The sequence below is a fragment of the Poecilia reticulata genome, linkage group LG7, assembly GCF_000633615.1.
Source record: "Poecilia reticulata strain Guanapo linkage group LG7, Guppy_female_1.0+MT, whole genome shotgun sequence".
NCBI classification, from domain to species: Eukaryota; Metazoa; Chordata; class Actinopteri; order Cyprinodontiformes; family Poeciliidae; genus Poecilia; species Poecilia reticulata.
In genome coordinates this window covers 23055188-23076066 of record NC_024337.1, presented here as the reverse complement: position 1 = coordinate 23076066, position 20879 = coordinate 23055188, and the positions used below count along the sequence as shown (strand labels likewise).

Genomic DNA, 20879 nt, shown 5'->3' with positions numbered 1-20879 from the left:
GTGTGTAAATCTCCACATGTATTTTCATGAAACAGAACACCAGCAGGATGACTTTGATGGCTTTTTGGGGGAAAAAATATTATTACCAGTTCATATTATCATGAGTTTCACTTCATAATTCATTATGTGGCAGGCAGGGCATAAATGGTAATACATTTTGGATGATTTCTTTCTGGGAGGCAAGTAAGTGGTCAGCAACCTTAATTGAGACTAATTTACTGATTATACAGTTGCATTTAACCATCAATTATCTGCTTCTGTCATTCCTCCTCGCTTAATATGGTATATTGCCGTCCAGAGTCCAGTAAAAGTATTCATACTCCGTAGACCACTTCATCTTTTCAACTTTATAGCCACAAACTTACTGGGATTTCATGTGATAGACTAACATAAAGTAGTGTGTAATTGGAAATGGAGAGAGAATGATACATATTGCAAATTAAACTCCAAAAGGTTTTGGTGTGTATTTGTAAATTGCTCCATTTAACCAGATATCCCAAAATAAGCCAAAATGAAATTGGTCAACACCACACAACACACCATAGATTCATACCAAATTGAGTTGGTATAAATATTTTTGCCAGGCATTGTAATTTAAAACCATATAAAGTACAAATAGTGGTTATTTATTTATTTATTTATTTATTTATTTATTTATTATATTATAAATGGCACATATATCTACCCAAATAATGTATTCTGTAAATTGTCTCTACCATGTTTAGACTCATTTTAACTTGGAAGAAGCTTTCAGCAGCACAGGTTGATTCCAGTTTTGAGTCTACATATCTCTGCTGCATCAGAGTGAAAATAAGTGCATAAAATTCATTCATTTTCTCTAATTTACAACCTGGACAGATTTGTCACCGTTCCTTCAATGATTCAGGTAATAAGTCGCTGTAACACCTGAGCTGGAGTCATTAAATCACCTGATTTGCATGTGTTTAGACTCTAGCAGGACAATTTAATAAAACATACTCAGGACTGACGTGAGCCCAGTAAGTTCTGCTTGCACATCAGACTGGGTCATTAGATATTTGTGAAAACACTTTGACAGTGTTTTACTCGAAGTTTACCAGGAGGAGAACTCGCTTTTTTTTTTTATGGCGCTACCAATTATCATGTAAATTGAAGAATTTATTTTTGCAGTTTAACGGTTTTTGTGCAACTTTAATTATTTTACAAAATGAACTGTCATTAATCAAAATTATATTAAATCAAAGGCACATGACGTTACTAGCTTAGTATGTTGTAAACCGATTCAAACAAACAATGTAGATGATCTATATAACAGATTTGTTGTCTAAATGATCGGCCTGTGTAGTTTGAATACTGGTGATGTATTGCATACCTACAAGCTCTTTGAAATGTTCCTCAAAAGTATTTTCTGGTTTTCTTTTTGATTGTGGACTCCTGCTGTTGGGTGTCATTGGAGGGTCTTAAGTTGCAACAAGGTTGCTGTGGAAAGTAGCATTCATTGAAATGAACAGACCAAAGTTTCACAGCAGAGCATCACATCATAACTACATGAGAAATGTTTCAAAAGTTAACCACATATTGTAGATCAACACTTTCAGGGAATATTTCTGTGCATTAACACAAGCTTCACTTTAGCCAAACCTCTGAACCTTTTATTTTTCTATATTTCCATTAGCAGTGCAGTTATTGAATCGCTTCCTTTAAGCTGAATGGCATATTGTCAGACTCAATATAATTTTCCAGAGACTTTTGTATTCAAACCCATTCGCTTGCTGAAACTAACCACCTAAAAGGCAGGCTACAACAAAAAGTGGTGAATAGTTGTTTTCCTCTCTGCAGTCTGGTCCAACAGGAATGGAAGTGAACTTCTCACAAAAGTCCATGAATGGACCCTCCTTTGTGAGATTAATGAGGACTTGTATTCCTCTTTACCTGGATCAGTGTCGGTTTGTGCCTTTCTAAAACTGCTATCATTATTCTCTATTTGGAGCTGAGCTATGTTCCACTTCAATGCACTCTCTGGTAATATAAGCTTTTTCATGGAGTGCATCTATTATGTGTTATCTGATAAAGATTTTACAGCGGCATATAGGGCTGCTCTGGCCCAGCCTCCTTTGTGTGCAGTAAAGCTAAAACTCAGACAAGTGAGTCATGTTGGAAGTGACAGCAGATATTTATCACTGCCACTGTTTATGGCACAGCCTGCGTGAGCACTTTTTCTTACTTTTTCTGTCAATCCGGAAGCCTAAGTGGGAGAGTTAAGCACTAATAAGACAGCCTTGGCGTTTGCCTCGCACACTCCGAGCTCCTCCTCTGTCAGATGAAGGCAGAGATGTGAGGTTGTCCTGAAGAGCCTCCGCAGTGATCGCTGGGTGGAAATTAAAGCCAATCGCCTAAATAAGTAAAAACAGCCTCCCCCTGCCGACTGGTTAGATGTGCAGCAGTGTTGTAGTGTGCCCCGAGCAATATTTTAATGCACGAGAATCAAAAACATTTACAGGTTTTGCATCATGTATGCCCAGCAGAGGGAATTGGGTTGCTGCTTTATACTGGCAAGCACTCATTTTCAAAATTGGGGCTTGCTCTCATATCAGGACCTTACCCTTCCAGAAACATGGTGAATTATTAAATATTAAACAGTCAAAGGAGAGAAAATGTCATTTGTGTCTTGACTCAATTCGAACAAATTCTCAGATGTGAGAAAAGAGAAATGTCTCCTGCAGTGTTTTGTTGTTTGTTTTTTGTTTTTAAAGCTGGATCTTCATTCTATTCATTTTATTTATTTATACTCCAAGCAACAACATGTACAAAATTTTACACAACCTGCTGAAGGATGAGACTCAGAAACATCCCTTTCTTTAGATTCTTGCAATAAACTAACACAAAGTAAAATATAATTGTGAAGTGAAATTATACTTGTGATTTTTTTTTTTGCAAATAAAACAAATCCAAGAACTAAGGCATTTCTTATCAGCTTGCTTCAATAAATACTTTGTAGAATCAACTGTGCAGATGGTGTGTTCATAGCGATGTACACATGTCATTTTTTTTTACTTTGTTGCCTACTGCAGGATTGCACAGTGGCACAGTTGGTAGCACCCAGTTCAGATCCTGACTTGCGGTTTTTCTGCTTGGAATTTGACTGTTCTCCCTGTGCATTGAGTGGGTTCTCTCTGGGTATGCTGACATGACTGTTGGGTTAATTGGCTTCTCTAAACCTGTCCTTGGAAGTGTGCATGTGCACAGTTGCTTGTCCTGCCGGTCTCTGTGTTGTCCCGCAGTGGACTAGCTACCTTTCTAGGGTGTACCGTCTCTGATTCTTCCACCTGAGCTGTGGATCTCTGTAGCTCCTCTAGAGTTCCTATGGCTCTCTTGACTGCTTATCTCATTGATTCTCTCCTTGCTTGGCTTATCGGTTAATATGGACAGGCATATCCTGATAGATTTGTTGTATACGGGTTTTTTAAACAAACGGAGTGTATGTGACACTGCAAAACAGTAGGAGGACTGACACTTGGAAGATGATGAAATTGCTTTTAATTTTCAGCCAAGGCTTGAAACAATACCAACAGCACATTTCTCTGCTGATAGCTCAGGTTCTCTCTTAGTTGGTGAATTGTTTGCTTTCAGCGCACTTTCAGCTTCAACACTCATGCATGTATCATCAAAGTATCCCGGCTGTCAAAGTGTTGACGTGCTACTTCTTTCCTCCGTCACGGACGTGTCTCTTAAGATGATCAGTTACATTGATGCGACTCAATTATAGCAGCACATTTCCATTTTCCAGTGAATGGGACTCTGTATTATTCAGCTGCTAATATGACTCCGCATGGCCACTGATGTCTGACGGGGTGTTTTCTGTTTTTCTGCCGGACACTTCCTTGCACTTTCAGTCAGCTCCAAGGTAAAAAGGGCCAACACTGGTCATTTTATCTGTTCTTCTTGTTTCCTGTTAGTTGCATTAGCATGCCCACAGGGGTTTCTTTTAGCACATTAAAACAGATTTGGGTTAATAATTGATGCTGCAATTTATGGACTCTAGTGCCTGAGGTTCAATTGTAAGCTTCCACTTAAAAGCAAAGCATGCCTCTCGCTCCTGCCTCTGCCTCGGAGTGCCAAGATTTATAACTTCAGACTCACGGTACGCAATTTATCGAACATGAGCGTTCAATGAAGAAAAGAAGCCAGAAGTGTCGTTTTTCACGCAACAGTCATTCGGATTAGGTTCCAGTTTTGGATTTCCCATTCACAAGTCAGCTCAAGATAATGAATAAGAATCCCTGATGTATGCTTAATGAGCTACTAATTTATTTGTGTTTGTACAAAATGCTCAGCCCTCTTTTGATAAGGAGACATCGCTTTAAATTGATGAATAATGTTAGCAACCCGTTTGATGTTGTGGGCAAAGATCTATATGATGTTAATCAATAGTATTGCTTTGGGTGATTACAGGCTGCTATGTATGCACAGGCATTGGGCTTAGCTTTAATTAAAATTCAGCAAAGAGGCTGTCAGGAATTACATGACTCATAATGTTTGCCTGCGATAGCCCTTCGTCTGCACCGTATAGAATTGAGAGTTATGCATTTCCTGTGAATGAGTCAACACAATGCCTCAGTGTTCCCTTTAATGTCTCTGTGATTAGTTCTTTCTAATTTGGCTGTAAAGGGCTGCTCAGATAAAAATTCAAGGCAGCTTTACTATTTTAGCAACAGTGGGAGTTTGTCTTTGACAGAACATCAGTGTTAGTCTGCTGATAGATGTTGCATAGATAAAAAGAGCTATCAGTGTGATGAATATTTTAAATATTCTGATGAAACTCTGAACGTCACTGAATAAGAATCAATCACTCAAGTTTACTTGTATAGTACATTTCAGCAACAAGTCACTTTGAAGTGCTTTACATAGTAGAAACACAAAAATATAATGCAGTCATAGAATGAGCCAAATGTTTTTTTATACATTCTTAATCAATATTCTCAAACAAAAAAAGCAAATGAGACTTTCTTGCTCTTAACTCAACCTAAATTAAAATAAGGTATTTTTTTTACTGTTGCAAAAGAAGACTTTACATTTTTCACACACAATGCCAAAGAAAAGAAAGGTGTCCCAAAGCATCTGAAATGATATTAAGAAAACATATGGCAATTCAGAGGCTGCAAAACAATCAATAATTATCTTGTTTCAGCAGTTTGCAACATCATAAAAAAGTTTCAAAGCCATATTTAAACGGAGATTATTCCAGAACATGCCATTCAATAAGTCAGTGCAGTTTGTGTGGACTGTGGGGGGGAAAAAAAAAAAAGAAAAACACACACACAAAGAAAGAGACGTGAAGCCCGTCAGGCTGACCTGAAGCAATGTGAGTGGTAGTTTTCCACCTGTTCCACTTGATGCACTCTGAACCCGACAAGGCTCAGTGGATGTAAACCAGTGAGGACACCTTCACTGAAAGAAAGGCAGTAAAGGTGTCCTTTACAGTGACGCGCGGTGAGGTTCATTGCTGGTGAGGCACTGACTTAAGACTTAGACACCATGCGTGTTATTGGACGTTCGGAAATTTTGCGCAGGCACACAACGCTGGGGGACAAAAAGACTAATCTTTTACATGTCATCCATATCCGTGTTAACTCTGTGAAACTTATAAATGTAGGTATTAATTTCGTGCTATGATCCACAGCAAAGTGATCTGTATTCTCCAAGCTACGCAGACTCGTTGCCATAGCAACTGACAACTATGCCACTTCATGTTTGAGGATTTAACACCAAAAAACATTCGAGAATTTTGCACACAGAACAAAACATTTAGTCTGTTGTTGTAGTACGTTTTAGGCTTAATGTTTTATTAATAAATAATTGCTGTGGTAGATTAGCTATCGCTTCTACTTTACTGAATTATTTAAACATTAAGTGTAGCCCACAAAACGCACATTTAATTAAAAAACTAAACTCTTATTGCTGTCTTACCTTTACGTGTCAATAACATCCATGCACCGGTAATTCTGCACAAAAATATCCGTTCATCCAAAGCCAAGTCTATCCTGGGCATGTCTTTTCTACTTTGTTTGAGAATCATCAAACTATCTTTAAGTAAAACTTTCAGCTCCCGTGTTGGTCTTCCTTTAGTTATCATCTCCTGCTTCAATTGAAAATCCACTTTAGAAAACTGTTTAAGTGTAGAAATGTAGTCTTTCATGTTGACGTCGGAAKAGAGGAGAAAACAAATATATCGCTGTACTTTACTTATTTACTGTGTGGCTAGCTCCATGACTAGCTCGCTGTGTCTTACTCTGCAGTTGTGGAGTCACAATATCTGGGATCATGAGTGCCCCAGCGGTGAGGCAAGAGAACTGCCTGCCTCACCTCGAGTCTGTTCTCTGCCGTTTCTTATCGCTCCTCCGCACACAAAACACGATACACACAGTTGGTGACAAAAAACACTGTACATTATAAACATGAGCAAAATTATGGAAAATCTGTCCATATATTAAATGTTTTTCAGCCATTTTATTGCCGGCGTACAGACAGGACGAACATGCTGTCACATAATGGCAGCCAGTGCAGTTAGCGAGAGGTTGCGCAATCCCAGGTGAGGCTCAACTCGCTGCTGCCTCACCGGCTTCGCTTCTGAGCATTTGAATGGGGAAAATGCAAAAATTCAGCAATTTTTAAGAAAAAACTAATCAGAATTGGTTAAGCTAAGTAAAAAATAGATACTTTATAGTATAAACCACAGGGTGAAAATAGCAATAAATGATTTTATTATAATTTTTCCGTGAGGACAGCCTCCCCTGACTGGACGTCACTGGTCCTTTACTACTTTGTGTAAAATATTTTAACAGAATACAAGCATCTGAATTTCTGAGGAAATGTTTTACAGAGAATGTTGAGGTTTAATGTTTACTCTGCATGTCATGATGCCATGGGCTTTGAGTTTTCCACTTCAGTTTTTAGTTTTGTGCTCAATTTATAGCCACTAATTACATCCAGTCAAGTTATGTGTTGCGTTTCATGATCTGTCCTCAGCTACTGTATTTTTTGACAGTTTTGTTCCAGTTAAAAACTACAACATATGATATTTCTACCTACATAGGCTTGCATTTGGGTCCTTCACCATAATCAGTAAAACATGGTGGAGATTTTATCAGTTTAAGGGGCTTGTTTTTGTGCCTCTGGAATGGAACAAACCAGATGTTTTGAAGAAATAATGCACTCAAAAGATTGAGGCAATTAATCAAATGTTTAATGCCTTTGTAAATGCAAGATTCGGAGTTGGTTAAAGTTCTTAGATTTCTCAACAAAACAATAGCTAAACATGTATTTAATTGAAAAAGAAAATGTCAGTGTTTAAATTTATTGACATTATATAGCTCGTCTACAAACAACTTCTTGCTATTGTAAGTTGATGTACATTAAAAATAGGTCAAATGAAATGTAAATAAAGAATCAAACAGATATATAAATATATATAAGTCATAACTCATTAAACACATAAGCCAAAAGCTGGTTAAGAAGTATGTCTTAATTGAAAATGTTAAATGTCTGGGGTCACTTCTGATTAAAAGGGATGGAGATCATCATCTCTAGATCTTTATTTAGAGAGAAAAACTTCCAGTAGCAGCTGAGAAGTTGAGATGTCTGATTAGACCGCAATGTTTCAATAAATCAGTTAGGTATTTTGTTTTTTTTTACTTGAACTGAAACCTGAGCAACAGATAGCCAGAGTAGAAAGGCCAGTGTTGGAGTGATAGTCTCCTGCCAGGTGAGCTGCTGCATTTTGCACCTTTTGAAGGAATGACTGACAGTGCAAAGCATTGCAATAATCATAATCTAAATGACATGTTGACAGTTTTGAAGAAAAGGATTTACCTTTGATAAATTTGACAGATGACTGACGAACAGTTGAGCTTATTTTTTCATCCACCATAAAGAATTGTCAAGGCGAAAGTTAAAATTTGCAGCAAAAGGTCACTATTTGGCAAGAGGCCCAAGAACACAACTCTTTATATATTAGTTAGGTACCGTCCCTGATTTAGGGTGCTTTCACCTCAGATTTTTTGATAATTTTAAATTCAGTTCAAATCCTTAAAAAGTACTTTAATTATTCCAAAGAAAAAAAATAAAGCATTGTTGCAACTCATATTATCCAAGCTTCTTCAAACAGTTGTTTTGAATGGCTATGACTTATAGCAGGAAGGAGTTACTGTAGCAGACTGTGTTACAGCGGCTCTAAAGAAGCCTCTGGCTATAATCCTCTGATCTTTCTTCCAGAAAACTACAAAACTGCTGACATGATGATTTCTTTAAAGGCTAAAAACCCAATTTAGTTGCCTTTGACTAATAATAACTGGAAAACAGATTATTGTCTGGATTTCAACTTTTCAGTACTTATTATTCTGCCACTGTAATATGTTTCTTTTTAGCTTTGTTTAATTGTGCTATGTTTTTTTTATCTATAGCACTTTTAATGGCCTTGTTGTTGAATGTTTTTTACAAAAAAATTTGACTTCACGACTCTGTTGTGTAACACTAATGTAGAGGATGCTCACAGTTGTTCGTAATGTTCTTCATTTAATGAAGAACCATCTTTAGGGGTTCCAGAGTAGCAGCTAACTACCATTGAAAGTCTGCAGAGCTAATGAAACACTGTACAGAGGTTAAGACCAAAATTATTCAAAGGCCTTGTAGCTTTAGATTTAAAATCATTTTCTTACAATTCTATTCATTTTTGAAGAAAAAATTGAGTTTTAACATGGAATGCTGAAGTAAATTTATGTTTCTCTTTGATACATTTTTCACATTTCAGTAACCAAACTGTTCTTTTTATCGCTGATCAACTTTTTGGACTGATATTTTCATAATGTATTTCTGGGGATTAGCATCTTTGAGGTAGGAAGGCCATTTACACCCTTCTCCTGTTGATATTCCTTGCACAATCAGATCTCTGGAAATACTAGCAACATGGCTCAACTTTATTTTAAGCAAATCAGATTCACTCTTCTTGATGTTAGGTAGGCACTCAAGGGATTAAATGTTGAAATGAATCAAAAGGTAGATAACAAAGTCTTCATCTATGATTGTTCGCTGTTATGCAACCATGTGATTGTAAGATTCTCTTTTTGTACATTTCCTCCTTGTCAATGTTTTTTTTTCAGTTGAATTCTACAAAACTCTGTCACAATAAAGTTAAAATACATAAAAACCCTCCTACGACAGAAACACCTGACAATTTGACAAAATTGCGTCGCATGAAGATACAAAAGCGTTTTAATTTACCAGCAGATTGCTTGGATAAAATCTGCAGATCGAATATTTACAGGCTGTGACCACTTACAAAGGCATTGCAACCAGACAGTAGTGTCTGACCTGTGGACAAACTAATAGAAAAAGTCAGATTGTTTGCTGGGGGATGCTCTGGTGCTGACAATAGGAAAAAAAAAAAAAAACGTGTTGAACAAGCTGCTCAGCAGGATGAACAACACCACCTAACAGAAGCTCTTCAGAATATAAAAATAAACCTACAATTCACATGTAATGTAAGATTTTTTTTATTTATTTTTTTTTTACCCCTGCTGCAGCAAGCACTGTTACATTTTGTTCATCTCAGCCTCCAGGTATAACCTTGTACAGCAACGTTCTGTGCACTGGGCAGCACATCTCTTTTGATGAATCTACCTGCCTTGATTTTAATTTTTTTTGCTTCATTCTGTAACGCATTGCTTAGCGCTGAAAAACATTGCGTGAAAAACTGAATATCACAATTTTAATTTTAAGGTTTCAGTGTGAATAGCCTAGCGAGTCGGTGGAGTTTTTTTTTCCTTTGTTAATGCTCCTATAATTATGTAGTTCTGTGCCGCTGAAGAGCGTTCTGAAAACCTGCCAGTATCTTTGTTGAATTCACAGCAAGGTGAACAGCGGTGGCTGTAGACTGTTTGAAATAACTATAAGAAGAAATAATTTAAAACCCTTGAAATTGGAAAATGAATAGTTTTTTGCACAACAGCCATGACTCATAACGCAACAACAAAGCGATAAATTTTTCAGCTTTTCTAGCATAGGGTATTTCTTTCTCAGACAAATTAATAAGCGAGAGGATGATTCATTCCCATTAGATCAGAATCGAAAGCAGGAAGCATTGAGAAATGCACCTGCTTTCAGTCCCCCCAAAAAGAAGGATTGCTGCCATTCCCTGCTCCATTTTAATTTCCTGTTTATTTCGCCCTCTGAAGCTTTGGGAGCCCTGAAAGGATTTAAATGCCCTTCAGTCTCCATGTCTTTCTCCCATTGCCTTTGATTTATAGATTTGATTTTCAGCTTGAAAGCAGGAGGGGAGAAATTCCAAAAGAATAGGGGGAAAAAAATAAAAAACACCATCGTGACACGGAGGAGCTTAAAGTGAGCACAGAGGTGGGGAAATAGGAATGATATAAAACAACCCATTGCTGGCTCCCGGAAAGAAATATGAGGAAATGTTGCAAAGCACGAAACAAAACGTGATATGCGGCAAATGAACTGGGCTCTATTCTATCCCAGAGCAGCCATAAGAAGTCCCATTCTGCTTTGTCTGTGTTGTGGTGTGCCCTGTGCTGACAGCACTCACTTTCACTTGACACTGTTGGGCGCCCATTAAATGCTACAAAACACAATCACCCCTCCCCGCAAACTCTGTAAACACAGTGTGCTCGCTGTTGCCTTCTTTCAGGAAATGCGATTCCTCAGCCGTAGATGACACTGCGGTGTGAGCAGCCTGACTTAGCGGTGACTCTTCTCATCTTCAGGCTGTATCTAAAACGAGCCATGACTAATGTACACCAGTGGGTAGCTGTGTGTGAACACACACACACACACACACACACACACACTCACTCACATATATTTATATACATATTAATCTGTATATTTGAAATAAATTCACCATTTACTGCATTATACTTTCTTACTAAAGAGAAAAACCCAGCTCTGACGAGAATCAACATAATCAACCACCCCACAAAAGAGGCACTCTTAAGTTTTTTTAAAATAAATCTTTCTTTTTCCAAGTTATCCCAAAGACTAGGTACTTTAATTCATAATGCTTAACTTTGTTACAAAACAAACCAAAGTTGTTCATGGCATCACACAGAATGAGAAAATCCAGCAAAAGAAATATCCTGAGCCTCTTGATGTGGAACTGCAGCGACGAGTGGCATCTTGGGGTCACCATGGGTCAATAAGAAACCACTCTTTTAAATCCTGGTAGCCATCTTTACCAGAGGTGCCGACAAATGTGGAACGCACTGTTCTGAGATCAGCTGGGATGGTTACGGAAGGTTTCCAGTGGACTGACAGGGGAACAGGCCTGGGGACACAGCTGCTTTTGTGACTAACAGCTCCAGCCACAGTGGTCCTGTGGGACCTCCTCCCCACTGGGACGTTAAGGGAGAAAAGGCTGGGGCGAAGTGACAGGAGGGATCCTTGATGGCACGTACCTTCCTGAGCACTAAACCCGAGGGATTACTGTCAGACTGCACTCTTCGCTTCGGCCAGAATGGGGGGAACAGTTTAACTTGAACTTCTTTTAATTGTGTCCTGCCTCCAGCTAAAGTAGGTGACATAAGGCTCAGGAGGCAGTCTCTAATCAAGCTTATAGCTTTTCCAGAAAGGCGGTGATTTATCGTTCCACCTTATGTGATATCCATGTGCAGTAATTGCGGTGCCGTTAATTTCCGCCTAATGAGTGCGGGAAATTAATTCATGTTCCTGATGAATTGCGAGGCGACAAGTGCTCGCGCTAAACACATTCTTTTTTCAAAATGCGGGCGCGTGTACCTTTGTGCTCAATTTCTTAACTCTGGAGGAAAACTGCAGGGGCACTTGTTTGAAATAAGCAGCCCTGTCCTCCACCGCACCGCAACTCCATATGGTAATGAGCTGTGCAAGATGGAAAAAAAAATATGTCCCCCCCCTCCATCACACACAGCACTGCAGCTTATTTGACAAGCAAGGGCGTAATCTACTCATACAGTTTTAATGACGACAACAGCAGCGCTTTTTCAAATGCTCAGAGCTCACATGAAATATGGAACAATGGTCTTGATTGTCCAATAATACGGCTGGCTTTTAAGAAAAGTAGAATAATTTCATGAGGGGTTTGTGCATAACAAATGCGTTGGAACACAAAGTCGTCGTGGAGTGACCAGGCAACAAAAGCATAAATCAAAATGAGCAACAAATTAGCAGGCTTGCCAACCACAGAGAAAGGATTTATGAGGTTATGTCTATCTGCAGAGAATATTGTGTCCATTAACTGGAATGTTTTAATCCAGCAAAATTGGCTCATTCCGACATGCCGACATTTAACACTTGTCATAGTTTGTAACTAAAGGAAGCCTGAACTGACCGAGGGGAAGAGGAAAGGTTTGTGGGGTTGGGGGGTGGGGTTAAGCGCAAACAAAAAGTTACGTTTCATTTGAAGTCACAGTGTGTACTCAAAAAAAAAGCCTTTTATTACTGGACAATGTTTACTGTGGGACCGGCTTCCCACAAACTCATTGTTGAATAGAAATGGAAATCATAGATCAAAACAGTTGAGCTGGACACGTTTTTTTTTTTTTTTTTCCTGAGAAAGCATCTTGATTTGTTATGAAAGTGAAGGTTTTATCTTTTGTTATGTTTCTGATTTGTTTGGAAGGAACAACTGTGACTTCCGAGGAAAAAGGATGGAAGGATCCCTGCCATATTTCAATTGCAGAAACGAAAAACAAGATTGTCTCAATTTGAGGGAAAAAAAACGTGACCACCCGACAAGGATTTATTAGTAGTTATTAGTTTGCTGTCACTCAGAAGTTGTTTCATGGCGTTTTAGTAACAAATGGGTCATCCTCTCATAGTTATTGGCTTCCTTGTTGAAAGTTTGATGAGAAGATCAATGTCAAATATTAATGCTTAACACTGAAAGCTAAATTAAAGCTTTTTCTCAGAACCTTCCACTTTTCTCATTTGATCCCCTCCAGTAAAGCTTCAGAAGAGAATACAGACACCAATCAATGTCGGGCTTAGATGGTTTAGCGTTAACCCTTTCCTGCTGTGATGATTTATCAAGCATTCCAAATTATCCTGGCTGAAAAAAATGTTCAACACATCTCGGACTGTGTAATTAACACACAGGAATGGGGTTTGCTCATGTGTTTGCAGAGAAATGGCCCCAACCGAAGCAGTTATCCTTCAGGAAAATCCAATAAATGTGTCCTTCAGCTGGCAGAATCCGGGTCGTCGCTGCATGTTTATTAACTCTGTGGCTGAGGTGGCTTACATAATTACTAGAAATATAAGAGTCTTCAGGTCTCACTATACCATTCAGAGGAACTGTTTCTTTGTTGATTTTGCTGCAATGAATAACAATAAAAAAAAAATTGTTTTGACTAAATAAAAAAAAATCCTCATTATTATTTATATACCTTTGTACGCTATCAAATTGGGTGTTTCTGTAATGACCCACCACCTACCCAGAAACACCATTCTCTTATTCTGATAATAAGCTAATGTAAAGATGTTTTTTTTAGGTTATGGTTGCCTGGCAACCTTGCCTTATTAGGTCTCTAGGAAGCTTCTTCACACAGAAAGACATTGCCCTGAACCTAAAATAACTATATTTCACTGTCTTTACACTTTGTTAATGATGGTCAATAATTAGTCTGAACTATTAATTCAGTTTTCTTTTTTCTCCTCTAAACTGGGCCAGGTGCTAAAAGCCTCAGAGGTCTGAATATTCGGCATGGATTGGAGTAAATAACACCTTTCTACTCTTATGAACTACTCAAATCACTATTGCTCTACATCCACACCTATTCATTCATACCTGAAGTTGCATGCGACTCTCCATTTCTTGTATTGCCCAATATTGCTTGTGACATTTGAGGGGGAACTGACACAAACCTTTTCAATTTTTAGGCAACAACTCTTTTTAAACTAAGCTTCAAAGCTTAGAGCCTTATATACTGCATGCAGTGCTGTGGATGCAAAGTGAGAATAGACAAATAATTCCATTATAAAAAATTACTAAAGGTGAAACCTCCTATAAGCAGAACCTATCTATAAGACAAAGGCATCTGAGTGAGAGAATGTTGGCCTGAGGGCCCGAGAACCTATAGTCTCAGAACAAACGTCTTAGTGTCTCGGATCATTAAAAAGGACACATAAAATTTTTTTAAGAGATGTTTGCTCAGCACTCCACTGCAAAAACAGAGTAGGAAAAAAACAAGACCCAAAGCCTGAAAGACTTGCATCAGTCTTTAACTGTGCTAATTGGGGGAGGGGTTGCAACTCCTACATCAGGCTTTTCTGCTTCACGTATTCCACAGATCAACGCTCCAAGCACCACATGTCCAGCTATTATGGCCCTTGGCATTATTTAATCGAGAAATGTATGGACATTTTTAATCGAGAATACTGGACATTTTTACCCATAGGCTTAGTTGGATCTTTTGATGTGATCAGAAATCTTCCCTTACAGCCATAACAACTTTTCAAAGACATTTAGGCATCAATAAACATCTTTATGTCATGATTCTTTTACCTTTCACTTCTCAGCCGTGTTTACGTGCTTTTTCGATGTAAGGCAAAGTTCAAAGTCTTCTTTATGTCTTCTCGGTAACATTTTGCCTGAGGGGAGTAGGGCTTTTCAAACAAGTTGGACTTGGAGGGTTGCAGGAAAAGCGTAACAAAATCACCACATGACCTTTCAAATAATGTGTCATAAATGTGAAAGTAAAGCATTTAAAAAAAAAAGCAATGCAGAATGTCGTAATGCAAATCTACTGGAGTCAGATTTTGACACCTGCAAATAGCATGCTCTTGGAGTGCAGGGGGCGCTGTTAAAGACTTTCTGTAACTGTGTGGTGATGTCAGTCAACTTCTTGTGCTTTCTATTAGACCAGCAGCTTATCAACAACTGAGAGGAAGTAGTTAGATAAGCTCACGATGAAGGTCAACTCTCTTGTGGGACATGAAACTGCTGCATTCCTTTAGAGCTCCTTTAGTAGCGCATCCTTAATGTGCAGTCTTTTTTACTCTCTGTGTTTGTCTTTATAGTTTTACCTTGGTGTTAATCTACTTGGCCCCTTTGACTTGTCCGTCACTTTGCTGCAAGTAAGCCTCAATTTCCCCACTAAGGGATGTTGCAGAAACAATTAATTGCCAAGCAGTGTCAGGTGAAAATCAATCAATTGGAAGGTTATTGAAAGATTGGAAGGTTATCCAGCTTTCATGTCACTTTTCTATATGCCTCTGGGCAAGACACTTAACCCCAAGATGCCAACCAATCTGGGTATTGGTGTATCAGTGAGGGTGTTTGTGAGGGTGAATGTGAGAAAAGCACTTTGATGATCGGTATGACTGGAAAGTTGCAATATAAATTCATTTAATTTTTCTTATCTGCAGCAAGTAGTTTTCAGTTGATTAATGGGATTTCTTCTAAAATTTTAATAGACTGTTAGATTTTTCAAGTTGATTCAATCAAAATAGATCCGCTCAGTAATCAAATATATTTCACTGACAAGTTAAATCAATTTACATTTTGATGATCAACAAAATTTAGTTTTTAATCTTCACTACATGGCTCCACTGCTTATGTTGTTCACATTCCACTAACAGGACAGTAAGTAACTTGATTGTACACTACATTTACTTCTAGAAGAAACACCACTCCATTTGGAGAAATGATGAGCATAAAATGATTTGTTTTATGACATGACAATGATGAATGCCAGTGACCTAATGATCAACTAATAGAAGCAAGGCAGCAGTACATGGGAGATTTTCACAGAACCAGAATCCTTTAAAAGAACTAAAAGATTCATGGCTGACTTGAAAACGTGCTGCTCCACCTGCCAAAAGGTGTGTTGGTGGCAATCATTCATTTTATTACAGAATGGCTATTTCCGATGGAAATATATTTATTTATTCAAGCCTGTACACTTTTTATAGATTACCTTCTTCTCCTCTGCCTTCACCCAGGACCATCATATAATCCCCACCTACACAGAAACAAGCCAAAGGAGGGGCTGCAGTGAGTCATTCACCAAGACTTGGGATAAAGTTTCCTCTATCACAACGAATCGAGAAAACACAAAAGATGCAAGGGGAGAAAAAAAAATCCCAGCAGCAGAAACCGCCCCTAATTAGCAGCCACATGGGGAAAGGTGTTTGCTTTCACAGTTAAATTTGTGGTTGGAGTCCTTCTGGCTAACCAACACGGCTGCACATACTTATTATGTGTGTCCTGTGAAGCATGAAGTTAGTCATCAGTCCAAACAGCCAGCCACCTAGAAAGGGTATCTGGAACATTCCAAGACTGTGTGGGTGGGAGTTCAGCACCTTTGGTTCCTTTACTGTCACATCTCATACCTCTGATCATTATCACTGCCACCCTGGCTCCCAGCCTGAAGCTGGCACTTGTGATATCTGTGAGAAAGAAGCAGTTATGTCTGTCGTGGAGCCAACATTTTTCCTTGAATTTCCCATCTTAAGCCCCTGCATGTTCGTAAGGTGTCATATTTGTACAAACTATTATCGATGCAGGCCGCGTGGCCTTTAACTCATGACTTTCAAAGGTAAGAGGAAAAATATTCCCCCCGTTAACCACGCTGTGCACTGCAGTTATGTATTCCAGTGGTCACTTGTCCATTATCTGTATATCTTTCACATTTCACAGTGTGAATGGGTACTCGGCTCAGAGAGACAGCTTTACAGAGACATAATTAGAAGGGAGAAGCTATGACAGATGGATTACAGTCGTAACTGAGAGTGTGGAGAGTCTATCGTCTTTGCTGCAAAGCACCTGCTTTGTCTTCGGCATAAACAGCAGACGAGGTAGGAATTTGTCTTCTCATGCAGAATGCCTGTAGAATTACAATACAACCTTTTTCTCACCCCCCTCCTCCTCCCCTTACTCCTCGCCAGCCGTGACGCTGCTCACATTGATAAAGAAAAAAAAAAAACCTGTATGATTTTATTATTCCGTAGCAGATGGTAGAAAGAAAGACACGAGGTCTTGTCTGCTCGGTGACCTTCATGTTGCTAATCTAACACTGCCCCTACATTGATCCAGCGTTAACCCCTCTGCCCGAACAGAATATGCATGACTCTGAACAGGCCGGTGGCCCCCGCGTGCTTTCGAACAAATCACCCCGACATGCAATTACCGCCTGCTCCAGAGTTATTTCTTTCCCGGTCATATGGCCACCCTTTCATCTGGCTCTTGAAATTAAACAGGTTTCCGGGTTAATTAATTTGACAGACAGAGCCCATTGTGCCAAGTGTCAGCCCAAAAGAAAACCTTATTGCCTCTTGTCCTGATGGTTGACTTTTTTATTGTTCTTTGATTCGTGCTTCTTTAATGGATCACGCAGTGGCAGCCCGGTAATTGATTTAAAAAAGACAGCATCGAGCACACATTTTAGCGAACGCTTCAAACAAAAGCTTTGTCTGCTTTCTAAGAGCCTATAATTTATCTGGCGGGCTGCGTTTCAGTGTTTCCACCTTCAGCATCTGCAAATCTTGAGTGTGTTTGTGTTGTTTGGTCAGCTGTGTGAAAATAAACCTCCTGCAGGATTCGTCCTCACACTTCCCTGAGACCTGCCTCCCTCTCCTTCTGCATGAGGTGAAATTGAATTTATCTGAATATCTGCGAGCACACGCATGACACACTTGTCTACACAAAAGTGAGGTGGGAGAGTGTGAGAAGATCCAAACCGAAGTGTAATCTCGGTCTAAATCACGCGGTCTCCCAGGGGGAAAAGCCCTTCTTCCCAGGGTTAGTCAGTGAATTAAATCACGGTGAGGGCCCCATTTTTCAAAAGTAACCTTTCCGTTGACAGAATAAGTGGGAGTCGGCCTCTCACCGCACAGTCCAAGGAGTGAAATTAGTGTCGCGCGTTGCGACGCCGTTCTCTCAGGGTGTCATTTGTGGAATCTGTTGCTGCATTTTTCCTGCCCTGCCTGTCTCCATCAGCGTGCTCGCGGTGGAGGTGGCCATCTGCCTCGCTCCTCGATTATATCCCCGATTCCTGCCTTCAGCGTTCTCTTCCGAGCAGTTCCGACACCTTTAATGTATTTCTGGTCTCATGAATGTGCACAAAATCTACATCCAAAAGCACCTTATCATGCCTGAGGCTGCACATGCACAATTAGCCTGTTGAAAGATATCCATGTACCAAGTGCGGCTAATGGAGATAAATACACTACTTGGCAGGATTAGTCTTGAATTAGTTTCTATTCAATTTGATTAATTAGAAAATGTGTCCATTCAGGACTAGTCGTGTCATCGGGACAAGTTTCAGTTACAGCAGCATCACTCTGTCTAATCTTTTAATTAAACAAAGAAAAAAGAATGAAACAAGCCTTTTCATAAAAAGGGATTCTATGCCTTGTAATCATTTTTGCGATACACCAATTCACAGTGACCGCTTTTAACCTGACCTAAATTCCAAGTCTGTGGAGAATTAAAAAGATGGAACCCAGAGCAAATGTGAATATAATGTAATGTTGATAGCAGCAGATCGCGCATGAATCAAGGTTCATCACTTGATGGAATGCTGCTTTGGAAGGTCAGGAGTTTAGACCGCCTTTTGTAAGAGCAGAATCGCAAAGTCTGTTGGTCTTTCATTTTCTGGAACCTAATTAAACCTTTTAGAAAATCAATACGTCTATATTTCTTATACTAACTGGCCATTATCTGCAGCTCAAACATGAATGAGCAAAATCTGTAAATATTTTTGACTTCATATACAGTGGTATGTACAAGCATTCTTACATGTGCCTGCATAAAGTAGCATGCAATTGTGAAATGTTAGAATAGTTTTCAAAAATCTTCACATAAAAATATGGAAAGTGTATTATTCTAATAATCAGTCTCTATATTTTTTTTACATTTTGTTTATCATATTATGGAACTAGATTCTCGTTCTCAATTTTTTTCAAAAGTGTCCAACTATTTATAACTGCGCTATATACTTCTTAATAAATCTTCTTACAATAACGCTGCTGCCATGTTTTAACACCTGCAGCCTTATAAATATAATTGTGTGCTGTAGCTGGTTTAAAAGTGGCCAGTTACTAAAGTTACTTGGAACTGAAAGCTTAAACACAACTATTGCACTTACCAAGTATATAATTAGCACTTTTCTCACATAACCCACTGAGCATGTACTCATTAGCAGAGCCTAGCATTGATTATTATTGTCATTCTGCATATTAGATTTACTTTGAGTAGCAAGAAGAAAGTACCTTTTTTAATTATTGCTTCAAATTGCCAAGTGAGTCCCTGGCTAATGCAAATTATCATAATCTGCTTTTGGTAAAACAACCATCTGTGCAATTAAATAGTTTGTTGATGGCAGTGTTCTGTCAGTGGGATGCGAGGTTTCCTTGCTCCTGGAGGTGTGGTTTGTTATCAGTGAGTGTGCCAACACCGTGATGCATGTGTGCACAGAGGATAAGAAAAGTCTACATGCCTCTGTTGAAACGCCAGGTTTTGGTGGTGAAAAAAATGTTGAAATGATAACTTATTTAGAACTTTCTCCTTTTTATCCTGTACAATTCAACCGAAAAACAAACAATTCTACTACAAGGGAAAATGTCAGGTACGGACACATACCCGGAAACCCATCCATCTGTCCGGCCGTTCGTCATTCAACCATCTGCCCATCTGCTTATCTTTGCAGGGTCACCAAGGGGGCTGATGTGCCCAGCAGACATCCATCACAGTGCAACACAGAGACACACTGCCCACCATCATACCCACATTGACTTTTGGCGGTGGAAGCAGCATGGTCAGGGATTATACCCAGAATGAAATCCAAGTCAAAAGATTCATCTTTGATCTAAAACCCTCAGGTTTTTGCTAGAAAAGTGAAGATTAATTTTAGTTTTCAGCAAAACACTGACTCCAAACATACCACCAAATCAACAAAAGAATAAAGACATGAGAAAAAAAAAAGTGTGGAATGGAGCAGAATTTTTTTTATTTAAAAAACAATTCTGGCTTCCGTCACAGTCTGTGCTTTCTACTCGGACTGTATCTGGTCGATTTTTGACCAGGCCAATCAGCGAACACAAGGTGAAGTTGTGACCGATGACGTTGATTTTCTGCGACGTTTTAAAATTGTAGTCTGCCTGGAGTTTTAACAATGGCAGCGGAGGAAGTAAACAAAGCCATTCAGACCACGTTGGCCACGCTTCCAAATATTAACTTCAACAGCCGCGTCGTTCAGCTTGGAACTTCTCCATTTGCAGTGGACAATGTTTGTTTACAGTGCGGGCAATCTCTGGCAAGTTTCTTACCGTTTGTCTTGGGCAAACTTTACCATCCATCCATCCATCCATTTTCTTTACACCCTTATCCCTTAGTGGGGTCGGGAGGGGTGCTGGTGCCTATCTCCAGCAAACGTTCCGGGCGAAAAGTGGGGTCCAAACTTTACCAGTTGAATAAAATTTAAAACCTCAACACAGTCCGCGCCTCGGTGAAGCAATCATTTCTCAACATCTGAGAGTGGAGACTTCTGGACAAGCAACGTGTAGTACAAGGAGCAGGTTTTTACCAGGCTAGGAATGGGCTAGAGTTCAAAACTAAACCTAAACCTGAAAAAAAATCTGGGTAAGTACTTACAAATAAGTAGAATGCTAATAAAAACCTTATAAAGATGCTGAAGATATTTTTATTAAAAAGTACCTTTATTGATTTCTCTTTGTTTTTAAGTCGGACTGTACAAAATGTTTGCCTCATTAAAGGTGAAAACTTTGTCAAAATGATACACAATGGTCTCGTTTTTTACACCACAAAAACCTGGCATTTGAACAGAGGCTTGTAGAGTTTTTATCTCCACTGAGTGCATGTGTGTATTGGAAAGAGGGGTGGAGGGGGG

The 20879-nt window shown here is 39.1% G+C and overlaps 1 protein-coding gene across 2 annotated transcripts in view; it reads left to right on the top strand.

Annotated features, from left to right (window-relative positions):
- The window catches only part of LOC103467507 (metabotropic glutamate receptor 7-like), a 166372-nt gene that overhangs the window by 35940 nt on the left and 109553 nt on the right, over positions 1–20879 (top strand). The window lies entirely within an intron of this gene.